Source organism: Nothoprocta perdicaria, unplaced genomic scaffold (genome assembly GCF_003342845.1).
Source record: "Nothoprocta perdicaria isolate Ctin4 unplaced genomic scaffold, notPer1 scaffold_125, whole genome shotgun sequence".
Lineage (NCBI taxonomy): Eukaryota > Metazoa > Chordata > Aves > Tinamiformes > Tinamidae > Nothoprocta > Nothoprocta perdicaria.
Window position 1 is genome coordinate 1,098,278 of NW_020454372.1, and position 15,050 is coordinate 1,113,327.

Below are 15,050 nucleotides of genomic sequence, written 5' to 3' on the forward strand. Positions count from 1 at the left end.
GAGAGAGGAGGAAAGTGAAGGCAAAGCAAGGCAAGGCAAGGCAAAGCAAGGAAGGCAAGGGAACGCCAGGCAAGAGAAGAAAACGTTCATTTTTAAACAAGCAAGAATGTATTGGTTATAGTAGTCAAACAAACACTGAATATTTGCCCTGACAATATAATACAGTGGGCCAGATCTCCAGAGGATATAAATCAGAACAGTCAATGAAGTCGTACAGATTTATACCAGCTATAATTCTGCCTGTTAAAGTTATACTTTCTGTTAAATTCAGAGGAATATAAACAAATAATTTAAAACCACATGCATTTCTCAGCTTGATTCCATTTATCGGACTATGGTACCTTAAGTATGTTTATTTTGACCATAATAATCTTCTCAGCTTGTACGTACAACCTGTCAACAATATGTACGCTGGAGCTTCCAGTTCTCAACTGGGTAGAATGGATGCCTGATTTGAATTGCCATTACACTTGCATATATTTTCACAATAAATGGTAAAGTTCCTTTATTTAAATCAAGGTGAAGGCAGGGTTAGTCAAAGTTCTCATGAAGAACTATTCCTACCTGTACATCCCTTAGATGTGCCAATGAAACCCTCTTCAAAATATATGGATTTGCTGATCTGCCCCCTGTATTACTGATGAAAAAGATTCATCTGTAGGGAAGTTCCTCAAGCAGGACTCAGATTGCTTGGGTGGGGTCAGTAATAAGAATAAGGGTAGCTACTACCTACAGCGCTGAGGCAAATTGTGTCTACACTACCTCTTGACAGGCTCTCTGAGTCTGTCTTAAGGGCCTTATTCGCTTCCTCTGTCTACAGAAAAATATGACCCTGGGTTCAGTAAGAGGGTGTTCTCTCAAGGTATGAGGGAAGGCTACGGGTTTCCAATCCGCAGGTAGGCTGAACATGGACTATGGAACAAACGTGATGATTCCAACACAGTATAGGGAAAGCGTGCAGATGCCCAAAGTCTGGCCTTGGTGCTCCTCTGGCCACATGTCAATGTCTGAATAGACAAAGCCATGTCATGCYTTCCAAACTCAGGAGTGATAGAGCAAATGACAAGCACCAGCCCAGCCTAGGAGGAAAAGCATGTGCAGCCTCCTGGAACTACAGAGAAGCAAAGTGGGATTTGGGTATTGTATTGATTTTCTTGGTATTCAAGTATGGACAGATGTGCAAGGAAGTATTCTGGCACTTTCCGTCTGTTATGAACTAGTGCAAGCCAGGCATTCATCAGTATACAAAATAATAGGATCAAGAACACAGTTTCCATTACTAGGAGACCTGAAGAAAATTTCAGTAACCACTCTCATTTTCATATCATAAATCTTCATCTATTTTCATGGACTATAAAGAAAACAGCATTGTAGCAGAGATTCCTGCCTTGAGTGTTTGCTGTTTACAAATTGGATTTTCTTTTGTTTCAAAGCATGCTATTCTAGTAGAAAATCCTTTGTAAAATTCTAATTGTTCTGTAGGCCACACACTATTTGATCGTGGTGGTCTATGACGAACAATAAAAGTATACTTACAATAGCTTATTTTAAACCATGCTTGGCACTTGACCATGAACATGCATGTATTCTGAGGTTTCCACTTATTAAAAATCCAACACTTTTTATTGAGCAAATTAATGGTTCAAAATCACAATGAAATATCACCATTACAGCTGATCTTACCTAGAAAAATATGGCACTAAATCTAATGAGAATGAACTGCTCTCTCTCCATTTTACATACATTGCCGACATCCACATGTGGCATTACAAAAACTGTCTTTGGCCTTTTTAGAAAAATCTTAATGTGTATTTAAATGAAAACATAAGTGGGCTACAATCCTCTGAAGTACTTTATTCAATTAACTCTTTTTTTTTCATACCTCAGTAGAAAGATTTGAATTATTTTATATTGTTTTGCTTCCTGAAAGTCTCTAGTGTGATTATTATGATGATGCCATTTGTGCCACTCTGGGTACATTTATGTCATATTTTTCATTTATAACTCCTTGATTCAGATTTTTATGATGAAACCATTAGGAGTCCAGCCTTATAAAAGACTTCCAGGCCTAGGTCCTGGAAGCACATTATACATATGCATTTACCTATGCATTTACATATTATATATATATGTGTGTGTATATTATATATATATATATATATACACACACTTGACTGCTGAGAGTAGTTCTAATAGAAAAGTTAAGCACACCTGTAACTGCAGGATTGTGGCTTTCTCTGAGCAGTACTGCTAGCTAAAGTGGGACAAACTGATGTGTAAATTTAAGTTTGGGCATGTTGCCATAGGTCCAAGGCTGAAGTTTTTTCTGGGATGAAACTGTACSATCTTAGTTCAAATGCAGCTGATCTTTAAAAAAAAGTAAGCAAATTGTTTCAGCTGTTGTTATGTCACATAAATGAAAGATATAGAAATGGTGTGATATTAAACCTTTTTAGCCCATGAAACTTAAAAATAATATTTTCAAATRAAATTTTGCACGTCATTACTCTTAAAAAAAGCAGAGAAGTGTTGAGGGCTATTTTGAAAATGCCAGATAGCTAATATTTTTTCTAACTGCTCATTTATACACATGTACACCCACAACCTAATTTTAAAAATAATAAATTTCATAACTGCTCACAGATTGCTCTGCATATGCAGCAGCCAAATAGACATGAAATGCTGAAACAGATTTAATGGAGCAGTTGTAGTCTATTGGGGTTGAAAAACTCATGTCTACAGGAATCTAAATATGCATTTAAATAATAGCCCATAATAATTCAAAAAAAAAAAAAAAAAAGAAAAAAGAAAAAGAACATCTCTACGATGTATAGGCGAAAGACAATAGTTGATAGCTGATATAAAGCCAGATGACATCCTTGGTTCCTGGAATCAGAATAATGCCACAAATGAYAAAGGTCCTCAGTTATGAAAACTGTTCAGTCAGTTTGAAGAGGGGCTGTTCAGATACAAGATCCTGAGCCTCTCATTCACATTCCTGTTYATTTGCACAGTGAGTCCTATTAAAGCAAGGGGGCTGCTTGGTAGAACAGCTTTTCTTGTCTGTGGGCAATGACTTCTTGGCTCCAAGGAACTGATGGAGCAGCATTGCACCACCCAGCTGTGGTGTCTGGTCAAATTGGCAGACAGTCTTGACAAACATGTCATGGTGAAAGGCATCTACTCCAGTACACTTCTTCCAAAGGAGCACATGCTTTAAACTTTCTGATTATCTAAGAAAACATCTTCAGTGTGAAAAAAAGTACTGAGCGTGGACTATAATCCTTGCCAGAATTTTGGGACATGATTGTCATACCTTATTGCTCTAATTTGATCACATTTGCAGCAAACTGGGAATATTACACTATTTAATTACAAGTATGAGATTTTATATATTTTCTATACTCATATGCGTGGTTCCTTAATCTGCTCATGAAAACTCGTACCTTTGATTGCAAAGACATTAGAAATAATTCTAAAAAACTTTTCCATGAGCTTAAACTTATGAAGAACTGTGTATGTAGGTTCAGGGCCTTAATGTTGTCTTTCATCCTCTCTCTCTCTCTCTCTCTCTCTTTTTTTTTTTTTCTTTTTTTCTGTTGTTTGTTTGAGATTTAAAATTGATTTAAGTAGTTTTTGTCATTATTATTAAATACAGGTGAAGAGAAACATTTTGGGATACTTATTTTCCTTTCATCTTTATTAAACTTTTTCTTTTATTAAACTGGAAAAATATTAAACTTTTCACCTTAGACAGCAGGTTGAAGTATGACAGTATAATCCAGATGGGAAACACCGGAAGACTTAGATCAAAGAAAACGGACTGCAAAGGGCCTGAAGCTGACGAAGTTAACAATGCTGTAATACCACCTTCGACTCGGTCTTGAGCTGTTTGTTTTTTCAATGAACACAAGTTTCTGTTAGAACATTTGCCTTCATGAAAAACTATGGCGAGACTTTGGTTTCCATGGTGACACTTCTCTTTTTCATACATATTTATCATTAAAAAGCAGGGAGCCCACCCTTAGCTATCTGAGAATGTTACTTTTATCACTTAATAATTGAAGTCAAAGCTGATTTATTTTTTATGTCAGTGTGTCTTGCACACATTCCGCTATCAGTGAAAACTCTTGTCGTATTACAGACATTTTCTTGTAAGTAGTTTATTCCATATGCTATTTCAGGAAAACATTCCCAAATTTTAAAAGCAGAGAGATGCCTGCCTTTTCTCCTCTCTTCTTCCTTACTCACCTTTGCAACTGGAACCACAGGGTATCATGGCTAAGCTTTCAAACTATTTTGGAATACACACCACAATATACACAAAGCTTTTGGCTTCATTAATCCAGTGTACAAGAGAAATAACAATATTTCTAGTTCTTGTTAAAGACTAAAAAAGAATTGGAAATGGGAAATATTTTATTAAATTATCATTTTGGAACAAAAATGCTCTGTCTTTACCTGGCACTTTCTATCACTTTTTTTTTCATTTATACAATAGTGTTTTTTATTTCTTCCCCAACAGAGCTGAATTAAGCAAATAAACTAAGATGATCACCATGTCCTTTTTCCTATTCTTAGCATCCATACTCCGCTTAGCAATTTGTTAACATTTCTCAAGAGAAAAAAAAAGTTAAGGGCTCAGTCCTAAACATTTTTTCGATTCTTAGGATCCCAGGCTGATGCCTTTTATTAGCAGAGCTTTGTATTGTGGAAGAAAGATACCCTGGTGAAATATGTTGTCTAATTAGTTTTGAATCTAAAAACGCTAAGGATGTGTGGCATAATTAAATACACAAATGCTACTTGAACCTAAACAGTTCTTACAGAAATTGAGTTAACATCATACATTCATAAATATATCAACATTAAAAAACGAACACAGTCTTTATGCTTTATGTGCTCTATCAACAATATGTGAGYTGCCTTAGGTGCCTACATAGTTGTATCCCTAGTATTTACAGAATTCCATAGTTTCCTAATCTTTTCTAACATGATTAAAACAGGATCGTACAATTCATTATGAATTAGTACTGTATTGATTACATGTATATGCAACCTGAAGAATGAGATGTTCAGGCAAACTGATGGAGTAGGCTGTGCTTTGGGAAGCATAATATACAGTTGCAGTGTGGAATGTGGCATAAAAATACTGGTATTTTATAACTCAATGGCTGTCAGTAATTACTACTTTACTCAAAAGTCAAAGAGTGCAGTGCAAGCACAAGTCAGAAAAATGAGAATTAACAAAATAAAATTGAAAGAGTTGCTAGATGTGAAAAATCATGGGTACTTCTTCTGCCACTGATTCTTTCTGGCTGAAATCCAGGGGGTGAGCTCTGTCCCATGCTGCTGAGCAGAGTGGTGACATAGCCATGGCGAGCATAATGCGTGTGCCTAGCGCGACGTGCTGCTGTGTCTTCCCTGAAGGCAAGGCGCGTGGTGTCCTCAGCAGGCTGGCTGGCCACCGGCCATCTCACCCAGGCTCCTATCATCTCCCGCAGACCTCCGGGAACCGGAGGTGCACATGGAAGGCGGGATAGCAGTGACTAATGCTGAGGTGTCTGTATTGCTTGAATGTAACCATGCTGCTTGCATGGAAGTGAAGGAAGACCAGATATGTTTGTCTTTCTGCTCAAACTTGTCCTTGTAGAATTATAGCGTGTTGTGCCGAAGTGTTCTCTGCAAAGCAGAACGGATGTAGATGTTCTCAGCTCCTAGACTCAGTGTCCCTCTGGTGCAGATCCTCTGGGAGTCTGTACTTTCCTTTCATCTAGGGGATTAGGTATTCTCATTTTAAGATTTTTTGTTTGTTTCCTTTTTTTAAGCTTAATTTGTGTCCTGTTTTGGGTTTAGGAATAAAGAAACAAAAACATTTAGAAAAATAGGTTAATCATCAGATTTATATTATAGTGAATGCATAGCTAAATATCTAAACAGATTTGCATATACATACGTATTTCCTACCTATACTTGTGGTAATATACTGGTGGACAATGATGCAACAAGAAATATTAATAAATCTACAAATACAGCACAGATGAAACATGGAATTTTATGTATGTTTTATTTTTATATATTTAAAAAACTGTAGATTTCAAATATATATCATATATGCATACCTATCCAAGAAGTCTACACTTTAGGTGTTTGAAAGCAATGTCTAGGTTAAATTTTGTAAAACATTTCTAAAGTATTTTGTTATCTTAGTTTTACTCTCTCCATATTTTTTTTCACATATTCTAATTTTTTTTCTTTCTGGTAAGTTGGTTGCTCACACCATATGCAGCTGGCTCAGTCTCGGCTTTGGTCTTTTCTTCTGGATTTATTTACCTTCCATTGTAGAGCAAAGGTGGTCTTTCATATATGCACTAATAATGTTTACATTTATAAAATAGAACACAGACTTTCTCTTGAGGTAAAAGATCACAAGGTCAAGGAAACACAGAGATTAGATCTTCTGCCTGAGCAGACTACAGTGCAGCTAAACTTTGGAGATCTTGATCTGTAATGTTAATACCCTGCGTTAGAGCCAGAGGCCAAGGCCTTGTGTATACTAGCATTTTTGTTAAAATTGCCTTCTAAAGTTTCTTGAAATTGACCACTCACACCAAAAAAAAAAAAATCCAACCAATATAGCTAGCAATCAGGATCATTAGTGTATTTCAGTTATTAGTGTTACAACATCAACAGGATCCAGCCCTGGTAGAGGGAAGGTTTCTAATCCTTCAGCTGGCCATTTATGGCTGCTATTAATGAAAATGTATTGGTGGCAATGAAACAACAAGAAATATTAATAAACTTAGCAGTATAGGAAGTTTGGGCATGGGAGGATGATTTTTAACAGGACAAATGCTCCTATGAACAGCTTCTAAATGAAGAAGGTGAAAGTCATCATCTTGAGGACTGAAATGTTGGGATAGCAATACCTCCAAACAATTAAGTCTGACATACTGCAGAAAATCTGTAGAGATAGGTTAATTCATGAGTTTTGAATTAATTGGTGATTACCTGCAATTCATTCAAATATTGTAAGGTTAAAATGATAGAAATGTTCCTGGCAATGTTCAAGCAAATTTTCCTAGGATTGTATTTCCTACTGCATTATCTCCATGATGAGAGGATGCTGAATCAGAGGAACAGTGGCCCTTCCCTGCTACTACAATGTTTCCCTATTGCTACAATACTAAAGGAAAAGAATATGAAAGTTTTCCTACTTGCAAAATGTTCAAGTTGTTGGGCTTGGCGTTAAAAAAATTTGTCGTGATTCTGAGAAAGGAGAACATTTACTTATCCTGTGATGAAGTCTACAAACATAATTGTCCATGTCCTAGAACTTTCCCCCTCTCTCATGCAGAAAGGGCAGTCTTTGTCTACAAGGTGCAAAGATATTTTGTGTGGACCTTTTGTGGACCTGTACTCTGAAATGTAAAAGCATTTTCTTTTGTACTGAACACATATAAAATGTGTTATTTATGGATGCTCTAGCTCTATAAATCCGTAAAGATCACAGAAGTGTCATCCAAACTAGCAACCATTTATTGGCTATACAGAAGAAAGTGGCTTCTATAAATGATGAATGAAATAAGGTTTATTACCCTTCCTGGAAATAAGTCAGGTTGTAGGGAATGTGTGCACAGAACAAGAAATGAGAAAGACATAATGCCTGAGCAGAATCAGAGACATATTTTTAGTTGTAGCCATGATGAGAATGAAGCCAAAACAGTCATTGCAAACCCAGGAAACTTCAGGCTAGAATTCTAATTCCAGCCAATTTCTAAAAATAACATGAAAGCTATGGTGAAAACTGATAAAAGCTTGAAAATAGCAGCTACAGCTGGTCTCTGGGCTTGATTCACTGCTATATTAAAGCTCCTTTAAACATCTCTAGCAAGGCAAAGGGTCCTAAAGAGAGTGTGAATTATATAGTTAAATAGTTACAGCTGATTTATCATAACTTACACTGCTATATAGGGTTACGGAAATCAGTATCGTTTAATCCTATTTTCCTGAACTGCCTAAATCTAAGGAATTTGAGTGTTTGTAGGACAGTAATAGGTAGAATACATGGAGTATAGCATAATATTGGAAGCCTTAACTTGAAGGAAAAGCTTACATTTCTCAATATGAGGCTTTAATATTCTATATCATTATTTAAATTAAAATATTTTTTATTGAAAATGTGATAGGCACCACACAGGCGAGTGTGGAACTCTGGATGGTGCATCCTGTAGAAGAACAGTCTGCTCAGGAGTGCTCCCGAAGCATGAAGGAAGCCCGAGTGTACCATGAGCAAGGTCAACATACTGTGGCCTTGCTGTAAATCTTCCAGTGACCGTTGCTGTTGACCCAGTCAGCAAAGGAAAAGTGACACCACAGGCTCACACTGTAAACTCTATGGAACTTTACACTGTTCCATAGTGTCAGATCCAACTGATCTGTTGAATTTGCATTCTCTTTTCTATTGAATATACATTAATTAACGTTAACCTCGTTATACTTGCAGATTGTCTGGTGTTAGTTGTTTAGTGTTGTCCAGCATCAAACATATGTGGGGAACCACTCTGCTCTAGTAAATTCTTATACATGACAAATAATGATCTCTCATGGGAGACTCATCCCAGAATATGAAAGAATCCAAGATGGCTCTTTATTGGTGTGTCACAAAACACTGAAAAACATGTTGAAAAACATTTTTAGACCCTATTCTAGTAGGCTTCTGGCTCTATCTACAATAGCATAAATATGTAAAATTAGAAAAAATATATCAGGAATTTCGAAGAGCTTATTTAAAGCTGGAAAAAGAAAAACCTAAAAGTTCACTCTGTAAATACTATCTAATTAAATGATTTCACCTTATTTCTAACACTATTATACAAAATGCCCAGATAATGTTTTTCTTTGGGTTCTGCCTAATCGAACTGAATCTGCTTTAAATAGCTATAACTGGTGATTTTCTAGATCAAAGGTCTTACTCAGATCAATGACGGTAGCTTGTGTATATTGATTACTATCCATGCTTATGAAAATATCATATGTTACCACGGGAATGATGGTGGAATGAACAAGCTAACTCCAAATCGGAATGGAATCAATGTATTACGTGACGATAAAAAGAAGCAGGTTACCTGACACAGCATCAATTTTTCATGGATTATGGGAAAAAAAAAAAGAAAAAAAAAGAAAGAAATTCACTAAGAAGTCAAACAATTACTAAGGTCCTTAATTATCTTGTAGTAGAAGAACGAATAAAGTTCATTTTTCAGTTAAAGAGAAGGATGAAATTCTCTAAACAACAACAATACTATAGGACATATCCATTAAAAATGAAGATATTTCTGTGGTATTACAATGAGACTTAATGTTTCAGAAACATAGACTGGTGTATCATGTACTCCTGGACAGTACTCCTGGACAGACTTGCTAGGCCTGCTTGGAGTAAGCAGTTTACGAACAAAAGCATCCCAGATATCTCCAGGCCTCTAAGAGAAGAGGAAATTAAGAATTCCTGAAATCACGAATGAAGTACAAACTGGAAATCTTATTCACTAACATGTTTCTTTAGAGCATGTTTCAGAGTATTTTTTCACTTACCCAGGGCTGACACTAAATTGGATTGGCAGAGCATGGCTGACTAAGTGTGCAATAAAAGAAAGATCTAATATATTAGTAAATTATACTTATTGCAGCTTCAAGTAAGATAAGGGTTTCTAAACCAGAAAGGGACTTGAAGGACACTGTGGGCAGAATTGTGCTACTGGTGGTCAGCAGCACAGAGCAATACTGATATGGAAGAAATGGATGTGGATGACTCCTGAGCTGCAGTGGAAGTCTAAGTATCTCAACAGACATGGCTGTCCATCTCAGGATCCAAGGCAGAACCTGGAAACGCAAAAGAGTCACCAACTTGCTGTGTAATGATGGGAAACAGGGAGAGGACAGTACTCCATCACCTCTGCAACGACCACAAAGCACCAAAAAGGCAAGTCCTGTGGTATTTTGGAGCTGTGACCTTTGCTCTTTTGGTGATCTTTTTTTGATATATGGATGCTAAGTATSTATGTTCTGGGCTATCTATGCAAAAAGAGTCATGAGGAGGTAACTCTTCTTGTTTCACTGGTCTTATTTATTGACATTAAATACTGAGCAGTGCAATAATTGGGTGAGGATCTGTTCTTTCTCTGTTGTGGGACCTAGTGCTCAACAAAGTGTCAAGCCAAAGTGGCACTAATATGAGTATTGCTTTATGGTGAATTAGTTCATCTCAGAAAATCACAGTTGACTGATACTGAGTGTTGGTGAGTTTGTTTTTATTTACTCAAAGCATTCCAACTATTATAACTAGTGAAGGGTGTAAATAAATACAAAATTCTTATTCCATTTTCCATTATATTTGTACTTGATTTCCACACCATGAAATTTCCGTAGTAGATAAAAAAAGCACAATGGGTTGCTGAGAAACGTATGGCAAACAGCAACAAAAGATCTAATGTTTTATTTCAGCACAAGTATCATTTTTTTCCTCCAAATAAAAAAGAGAAGTGAAAAGGTAAGTGAAAGCAAGAGGAGAAAGAGAGGGGTAGGGAAAGAATTTCAGAAAGAAGTTAGAAAGCTTGATAAAAAAAAGTCAAGTTAAGCAAGATAAAAAAGCAAGATAAAAAAAAAAGATAATCTTTTATCCATTTTATATATTTTATTTGCTGCTGAATTTGGAAGCTTGACCTGCAGTGTTCAAATACTTGATAATTCGTTCCTAATGATATTATAAATGATATTATAGATCTTACTAAAAAAAAAAAAAAAAACTGCATAGTTTTTAGCCCTACTAGGTTGAAGAATTTCAACCCTGTGATCTGACATAATCTGAACAGACTACCTTTTCCTTGGATTTATTTTTARCAGTGACAGTGTAAATAGAGAATGCCGGTTTTCTACTTTACTAGGGAAGACTACTACATAGTTTGAAAACTGTTTATTTCTGATTCAAATAAATAATTCTCCACAGTATTACTCTTCTTAAAATTTTTTAGATGAATGAAACAAACCAACTGCATTGATCCTCTCTTGTAAAAGCATAGGAAGCTGAAAACACAAGATGCTTCTGCATAGACTTTATAACTTAAAGGAGGTAAGTTAGCTCCAATGTTAATCCTTTATTTATTTTCTTTTTTTWAAAAAGGAAAAGGATCATAAAATCAACCTAAAACGCAGAATTTGTCATCTTAATCTGTTGAAGGAGTTAGAGTCTCATCAGTAGAGAAAGGAGTGTTCAGCCTGGAGAAGAGGAGGCTGAGGGGGGACCTGATCAGTGTRTACAAATACCTCAAGGGAGGCAGTGAGGAGGAGGGGAATGGCCTCTTTTCAGTGGTGGACAGTGATAGGACTAGAGGAAATGGCTTCAAACTGAAGCATCGGAAGTTCCACAGGAACTTAAGGAAGCATTTCTTCACTGTGAGGGTGACAAAACACTGGAACAGGCTGCCCAGAGAGGTTGTGGAGTCTCCTTCTTTGGAGATCTTTAAAACCCGCTTGGATGCAGCCCTGTGCCACGTGCTCTAGGTGACCCTGYGTGAGCAGGGGGGTTGGACTCRATGACCTCTGAGGTCCCTTCCAACCTTCGGCATTCTATGATTCTATGATTCTATGAGTGTTTCTATTAGTCTGCTAAACTGGTTTCATGCTTTTTTTCTGCTTCCTCAGCTGTTGCATTTCCTTTGCTTCCAAACATCAGACAACTACTAGCTTTCTGCTTTGTTTCAAGCACTATGATTAAACCTAGACATCAGTTAGCTTGCAAAAAGCAAAAGCTGTCTCAGAGAATTAGCACCCTTATTATATAGTTCAGATTTTAAATCAAAATTAACAAATAAGACTATCACACTATGATATATGAACCATAGGGCAATTTTTACATATATAAACACTGATTAGCATTTCATTTCAATTTGTTAATTTAATTAGGTATTTTCAGAAAATTTAAATATTGTTTGAGTATAGCTCCGGTATTTAAACCTTTCATATGAAGGTCACATGGGCAAATCTTGTTTTGCCAGGTGGGCTGTCTGCAGTGTACAGAGCCTTGATAAAAACCAGCTGCAACTGCCTGATACTGGTTAAGACTCAAAAATCAGACTGTGCAAACAAATATATCTTGGCCTTAGATACTTGCCACATCTGCCAACAATTAGTTATATATCAGGACTAGAAAGCGGCACAGGATAAACAAGATCTGATTTCAGAGTAAGCAAATAAACAAGCTCAGCATCATTATTCATCAAGTGGATGTGGAATTACCTAACACRTAGGCTTCAGTTCAAAACTGTCAATCCTTGAGATTTAGCTGAAAATATTAGATAACAAAAGATCTGATTKACAAATCCTTTGCAGATGCTCTGGGAGCCTAGCATCCCACCTGTATGACCCTGCCAAAGTGCCACCCAAACACTCAGCTGGGGTGCTTATTGGGTACAGATGTGAGGGGTGAATTGGCTTTGGTATCAAGAAGCGCTATTTCTAAAGAGCTTCTTACTACACTTGGTGGAATTTCTAGATGTCAGAGAGGCTGACCTGGTGACATTAGTAGTCAAGATATCTSTCGATTTAGAATAAAGTAAGAATTTAAGACAAATGAAAACTTAAGTTTTGGATTCAAAGGTACTTTTTAAACCAAAATGTTTTATAAGGATGGAAGCAGGGAGGAAAGCTGATACTCAGTGAAAATAGTGAGGTTTCCTGGCTTGCAAAATTAAGTTGCTGTGTAAAAAAACCATGAATCCTGACTCTTCATCTTACAGGCAAACGGTTCCAAGTTTTGAAGATTTTCCAAAAACATTTTGACCTGTTTCTGGAGAGCACGAAAATGAAACAATGTTGAGTTTCTGTAAGAATGAATCATTTAAAAACAATAAAATTGACAAATAATAGGTCACGTTTGCTTTGTTATCTAGACAAAGCAAGTCTTTCTGATATCATGTTTCACTTGAAAGATTGTATTCAATTAAAATCAAAGCAGAAAGGAATTTTATTACCTACATGTAATGTGGGATATGATATAATGACCTTCATTCAAACTCTCGATCATTAAAATTCTCTAACTGGTGACCAGGGAGGACTTCAAATTCAGGTCCAACTGCTGCAAAATATGAATAAAGGCTATAGCTTAATTGAGTCAATGATTCTAAATCTTAATACACAAATGACATGAGAGGATCAGGCATGTGGAAAAAGTTTTCACTCTAACATATTTTATTTTATTTTGAATAATTCTATGGATCAGTTATGCTGGGTAAAACATAGTAAGAAACAGTACTCTGTCGGTTCTCTCTGATACCCCAGTTTTATTCTTTCTAATGAATCCTCTGATGGCTGGCAATAGCAGTAACTTGCCAACAACAAAGAAAGAGCTACTGCTCTCTTGTGCAATGCAGTTTCCGTGGTGGACCAGGTCCAGAGCTCCACTACACCAAARCAAATCAAGGGTAAATATCCTTCTGAGGCCTGATCTGAATGGCATATGGGAGAATGCATTTTTATGTCTACAAAAGAGGAATTAATGAGCATATTTTTTTCATTACTAAGTTGATAATGGCCATATAATCATGTATTCAAGGATCCTGATCTCATACTCCACTAAAATCAGCTTCAAGATTTCCACTGATTCTGTCCAGCTTTCAGTCAAGCTTGCAAACAAAAAGACTGAAGTGAGTAGGATATAAGTAATTTTTCTTCAGCTTTTGGGAAAACAATTTTATTCAGAGTATCAAAAATAGGACATAGGCCTTAAAAAAATCAGAGATAGTTTTCTATACTTTTATACAATGACAGAGAATGAAAAAACTTATACTGGCCCATTTAAAATGTGTGGGACAGGTAGGGTTAATGGTTGCAACCACTTTTTTTTCCTCTTGGATGATAAATAAGAATATGCCTCATACAGATCAGAAAGTAAGACCAGGAAGCTCTTCTCACAAAAAGAGAGGCACACACTTCCACATCTCAGGTTGCTGTGTTCAAAGTCACAAGAGCTGAAACACTGTAAAAGATGATTTCCAATTTTGCTTCATAATACCTTAAAATGCACAKACATGCAATGAAATTTTTTTTAGTTAATTAAAATACCCGCTTTTCATCATATTAGCTATATTTAACCAACTCAGTTGAAAGATGCTTAAAAATCAGAGACTGGAAAGGAACTCATAAAAAAGTGAATTAGCATCTCCTAAATTTGAGTTTAATATTATTGTATTTATAGAGTACAGAAAAATTACCACTTTATTAAAAGTCGTCTGTACACCTTACTACTGCAAGAATTCACCTTTGATGCAGTGGAATAGTATTTGAATCAACTGTAAGTACAGTAAGATCCTACCTTGTTCTGCTTCTAAACAGCTAGCTACTAGATGCACACAATACAACACAAGTCTTATAATTAGTGGCCCCAAAAGCTCCATGCATCTATTCTGACACATCTTTGTCATGACTCCTCCCTACTCCAAGAAAATGATTATTTTAGGAAAGGTCTATGTGGATTTTAAGGCATTTTGAAGCCTGTTTTTTTTCTCTTTTTTCAGTCACAGAATTTGGACAATATTTGCAAAATGCTTGTCACGGTGTTTATGTTGCAAAAAATAATATGGCTGAGCAACGGTGTTCTTAGGAGCGGTCCCAACACCTGAATGTTGTGGGGAAGTTCTTTCTGACTTTCTGGTCCTAAAAGAAAGGTAACATCAGGAAAAAGATTATGAAAAAMCATATATTGCATGTATTTAGAGGAATGTAATCAGCTTTGTCTTCTGAACCTTCCTAATGCTTTCAAATATCTAGAAGCATTTTTTAAATTTAGACATTTAGATTCACCAACCTTTTGTTTATTCTGAAATCCAAGTTCTGCTAGCAAAAAAAGTGCTTAAGAATGATCTAAGTGTTCCTTTTAAAATGGAATCAGAACTGTTGAATCCTATTGTCTGTATTCTCAGGGCCACAATATTTTTGTGTACTTAAAAAATGGAAGGAAGGAAGGAAGGAGGGAAAGAGGGAGGGAAGAAGGAAAA